General features: G+C 43.5%; 1 pseudogene; it reads left to right on the top strand.

The window, feature by feature from the left end:
* The first annotated feature begins 1,821 nt into the window (after positions 1–1,821).
* Positions 1,822–4,009, top strand: LOC123391385 (annotated as a pseudogene).
* The last annotated feature ends 1,622 nt before the right edge of the window (positions 4,010–5,631 follow it).

Consider the following 5,631-nt stretch of genomic DNA (forward strand, 5'->3'; position numbering starts at 1 on the left):
AAGATAAATAAATACTAAGAATGTAATGTATAGCCTGGTGATTATAGTTCACACTGTGGTATGGTATTTATGAAAGTTTTTTAAAGAATGAATCCTAAAAGTTCTCATCACAAGGGCAAAATATTTTTTCCCTTTCTCTCCTCTCTTTCTTTCTTTCTTTCTTCTCTCTTTTTTCTTTCCTTCTTTCTTTCTCCATGAGATAATGGGTATTAACTAAACTTACTACAGTAATCATTTCATGATATATGAAAGTAAAGCATTTTGCTATATGTCAATTATAATCTCAGTAAAACTGGAAAAATATTTCAAAAACAAATGGGCTGAACATAGCAATCTAAATGCTTCTCTCTTAACATATTAAATACAATTGAGACACAGGTCTATGACAACTACCATAATATAGGAGTAGTCGTGAACATGAATAATATTTTATAACTGTAAAGGGATAAGAAAAATCTGTGCTTTCTTTTCAAAGTCACAGATACTTCTAATACTACATTCATAAGAAATTGAAGGAAATTGTGTATTTTGGTGAGGTAGTAACACAAGTGAAATTTTTTGTCCCATATATCTTGATATATTTTCCCTGAATTCTATTCCTGGTCCTTTAAGATGAAAGTGGAAGGAACACTTGACAATACTGTATTAAATGACATATATGGGAAGGTATATCCATGAAATGATGGGAAAATCCCAAGGCAGTTTAGAGCTGACTTCAGGGTTATCTGCTGGAGGTGATAATTTTCAAGCTAGAGAGAATCAGCATATGCCAGCCAAGTTTAGAAAGCGGGAGACAGTGATCTAGCTGGAGAAGCTTTACGAAGCATTCAGGTGCGTGAGAGGGCTCTGGCTGGGGGCCTATCACTGCAGAGGGGCCTGCAGAACAAGTGGACACAAAAGGGGCCTTTTCTGGATATAAGAAAGATGCCTATCTCTGGGGACACAGATTCGTAAGTCCCAGGGGTACATGGGAGAGTGATGGAGGTGGTAGTCTCTGCAGAATCAAAAAAGAAGAAATGTAAGGAGAAGAGAAGGTACCCATAGAAGACACTGACCAGGACCATCAGAAAAAAGAGAGAGGAGGAAAGAAGATCATGAAGGCCATGTCAGGTGGAAGTACAAGGAGTCTGCACGTTCTGCAGAGTCCAGAGTGTTAGAGAACTGCTGAGACTGAGGATGCTGACCTGCCTGCGACACTCTATGGGTTGAGGTGAGGATTTGTGAGCTCTTGTGTGGGGAAGCACCTGTAACTATGGGGAACCTGTTGAATAATACATAGAGATGTGTGGGGCCTCCTGTGCTTGGTAGTTGTATTAATGATTATGTTTCATAGTTTATATTTTCTAGCATTCTTGTCTTATTTTGTCTTATTTGGTTTGCAATTTAAAACAGATAGTAGGCCGCCGCCGCCCGCCGGGTGTTAGCAGCAACCGGCCGGCGAGGCCGAGCCCGTGCCGAGCCCCGTGCCCGCCGCCCTGCAGCCCGCGGCCCAACGGCGCTGGGGCGGCCGTGTCCCCTGCCCCCCGTCCCGCTCCACAGCCAGGCGACCCACCCCCGCCCCCGCCCGAGAGGAGGAGCCGAGGCGAGGGGGAGGAGGGGGAGGAGGAGGAGGAGGGAGAGGGAGAGCTTTGCGAGAGGGAGCCAGGCCGCGCGAGCCGGCGGCTGTTCGTATTACCGGGGTCGGAAGGAGGAGTCGGGCCGGGCCCGCCGACAGGCGCGGGCGGGCGGGAGGCGCGGAGGAGGCGGGGCGGCCCGGTCGCGAGGAGACAGGCGTGGGGCCAGGGGGCTGCGGGTTTGGGCGGGAGAGCTCTAGGCGGCGGGGCGGGGGGGCGCCCTCCCTCCCCCGCAGCCCTCCGCGGGGCTCTGGCGGCCAGGCCTCACCTGCCCGCAGGCCCAGGAGCCGCCCGCCGCCGCCCAGGGTCCGTCCCCGCGGCCGGCGGCGCATGAAGGTGCGGACGCCAGGCGCGGGGGTCCGCGCGGAGGCCTGGGCGGCGTGGCCGGGGGATGCTGGGCCCCTGGGCTTCTGCAGCGGAGAGGGCACCCCCAGAACAGCCGTGCCCCCGGGCTGCCCCAGCGAGGCGCTTGACAGTGAACCCTGGGGAAGTTGGGCAGCTGTGAGTTTGCCTGTCGCCGCCTTTAAGTGCCCTTAGGATGCAGTGATTAAGGAATTAGGCTCTCCCTCCGGGAGGGGCACTACCTGCGCTTGAGAACTCCGTGCAGAGAAAAAGGACAGAATGATGCTGTCCGAGCAAGCCCAAAAGTGGTTTCCTACCCACGTGCAGGTCATAGTGCTCCAAGCCAAAGATCTTAAGCCAAAAGGCAAAAGTGGCACCAATGACACATACACTATAATTCAGCTGGGCAAGGAAAAGTACTCCACCTCTGTAGCTGAGAAGTGTGGAAAGAGGAAGCCTCTTTTGAGCTACCTGGATTGCTAATGCAGAGGAATCCAGAAAAATACATTCTTTTCCTCATAGTTATGCACAGGTCCCTGGTGGGTCTGCATAAGTTTTTAGTGGCAATCAATCTCTATGACATCTTTGAGGACAAAGAAGGAAAACAAAGTGGTTTAGATTAGAATCCAAACAAGGAAAAAGAGCCAAAAACAGGGGTGAGATCAAAGTCAATATTCAATTCATGAGGAACAATATGACAGCAAGTATGTTTGACTTATCAATGAAAGACAAAACAAGATCTCCTTTTGCAAAATTAAAAGATAAGATGAAAGGTAGAAAAAATGATGGAACATTTTCTGATACGTCTTCTTCAATCATTCCAAGTTCTCACATACCCGATGCCAGTACTGAATTTTCAAGTGGTGAAATACAGATGAAATCCAAACCAAAAAAGCCTTTCCTTTTGGGTCCTCAGCGACTCTCTTCAGCACATTCAATGTCTGATTTAACTGGGACACACATATCTTCTGAGAAACTCAAGTCCGGCACCATTGGTCAGACGCATCTTCTCCGACGGCAGATAGATGCCTTTGGAGTGGTTCCAGAAAGTGGAAGTCTCAAATCTCCACACAGAAGAACATTAAGCTTTGATACTTCTAACATGAACCAACCTGACAGCAGTGTGGATGAAGGTGAATCGTCTTTCAGAAGACAAAATGACCCATTTACAAATGTGACTGCTTCATTACCCCCAAAATTTGCAGCACTGCCAAGGAAGAAAAAACCATTTGAAGAAAGCAGTGAATCATAGGACAGCGGCATGAATTTATTTTCAAAATCAGTTGAAGTAAGAAAAGAAAATAAAAGAGAGAAAAGGGAGAAAGTTAGCCTATTTGAGAGAGTGACTGGAAAAAAAGATAGCCGAAGATCCGATAAACTTAGCAATGGGGGATCTGATAGCCCTTGTGACTTGAAATCACCTAACGCATTTAGTAAAAATCGTCAGGACTATTTTGATTATGAGTCAACTAATCCGTTTACAACAAAATTCAGGGCTTCACATATAATGCCGTCTTCAAGTTTTCATATGAATCCGACAAGTAATGAGGAGCTCAGGAAAATCCCGGACAGCAATCGTTTTGATGCCACAGCAGGGTATCCTGGTCTGACCTAGGAGGAGGTCCTCCAGGAGCTAGTGAAGCACAAAGAGCTCCTTCGGAGGAAAGACACCCACATCCGGGAACTCGAGGACTACATCGACAACCTCCTCGTGAGGGTCATGGAGGAGACCCCCAGTATTCTCAGAGTGCCCTACGAACCGTCCCGGAAAGCTGGCAAATTCGCCAACAGTTAATCAGCCAGGAGTACTGCATTTGTGATTGGGGCAAAAAGGAAAGAAGAAAGAGAAAAAGAAGAAAATCTTGGTACTGCAAGAAACTACATTATCAGGCTTCATTATATACTCTACTCCGTTGCGAAAAATTCCTTTACCTGTAAATATTAGCAGGGACCATCAAGAGTGACCTTTGAAGTGAGCTAAATAATTTAAACATTTAAAATGAAAATGGGCCAGATTCTCAATGAATAAGCAGTTCCTTAGGATTTTCATTGAGGTGCCGCCGCCGGCCTCCTAACCTGCCATAGGCCTAGGGATCACTTCAGAAGTACACGACTTTTTATTCCTCAGGACTAGAGCTCACAAAGCAGAATTGATGCTGGGGCTGGTTTCTTAGAAGTCAGTTTGTAAGCTGCAGGAATACTGCTTATTATAAACACTAAAAAAAGTTCACATTTTATATGCATATATATATACATGAATATATGTTCATATATCTTTGTATATAAAATACATGCATATACCTCACATATACATGTGTTTTTAGAACATTTAAAAACAGCTGATTGCCTCTAAAATTAGGATACCAGTTTCTTAATTTGGAAATCCGTGTGTGCTCTATCAATGCATTGCTACTAGTACAGTTTGTTGTAGGGAAGCTGCTTCAGATCACTCTTGACTTTGCAAATCTTGGTTTCACAGTGAGAGCCTCTCCTATATATTATTCCAGCATCAGATGTTTGCTCTTTTTCTAAAAAGAATGATTCCAAGTTTTTTTTTGGTTTTCTTTTTTTAGGCATGACATATTTAAGGAAAATTGACTAGCATCACAATAGTACAAATTTCTTAAGTTCATCTTTTAACATTTGCGTTTCATTCAGTAGAAGGGGAGCTAATGTAGTCTGTCCTGTTGAGATTCTGAATGCCTTGAAGGACATTATTAGGAAGTTAGATCTGAAAAGAATTCTGAGGGGGGGAAAAGTAGGGGATCATCTGATGCCTGATAACCCAGAGCAATGGGCAAATTCTAGGAATGAAGAATTCGGTGTGGTTTCAGGTTACGTAAATAATAGAACAGATGGTTGCATTTGGGTCTTGAACCAAAATAAGAGTCACTAAAGGAGGAGTGAGTTGTTGGAACCACCCTTTGCTAGCATGGCACTGTACACACTGTTCTACATGGACCCTTAAGAATTGGTTTGTTGCAAAAGTCTGTGTCAGCTCTTTTAAGTCTCTCCCCCAAAATATCAATTACTTCCGTGAATTGTCTTCATAGATTTGTACAAAATAAGCCTGAAATGTAAAGTGGAAAACAATGGTATGAAAATATTACTAGTCATCTGCTTATTTTTTCCCTTAAAAATCTGAAATACGTTTTCTATGAAACACTGAATCTGTGTTTCTGGTTTTAAAAGAAAAAAACTTCATCTATATGTGGAGACCTGTATCCTCCAGGCTTTTAATGAACTGTTGTCGAATATTTTTCTCCACAAAGACTTTATTGAAAATTCAGTACAAAGCAGATAGAACTGTTGTCGAATATTTCTCTCCACAAAGACTTTATTGAAAATTCGGTACAAAGCAGATAGAATAGTTTTGCTCATTTTAATATTCTGAGTCAGATATCTTGGCCAAGTATATATTCGTGAGCTAAAATTGCTCATTTGTATTTTCTGAGTTTCTTTAGTTTTCCTATGGGAACATATGTTTTGAAATTCTAGGAAGTTTTCCTAAACACAAAAAAATTAAATAATTTTTTAAAATGGAGAAATGGAGAAGGAAAAGTAGCTTTTACCAACTTTTTTTTTTTCCACTTCTGAATTTCTGTACTAAACCTCAAAATCTGGTTTAGAATTCTTTTTTCTCCTTGAGGTCTTAGTACTTATTATTTTTTAACAC

This window comes from Mustela putorius, unplaced genomic scaffold (assembly GCF_011764305.1).
Source record: "Mustela putorius furo isolate JIRA1106 unplaced genomic scaffold, ASM1176430v1.1 tig00000224_pilon_pilon_pilon, whole genome shotgun sequence".
Lineage (NCBI taxonomy): Eukaryota > Metazoa > Chordata > Mammalia > Carnivora > Mustelidae > Mustela > Mustela putorius.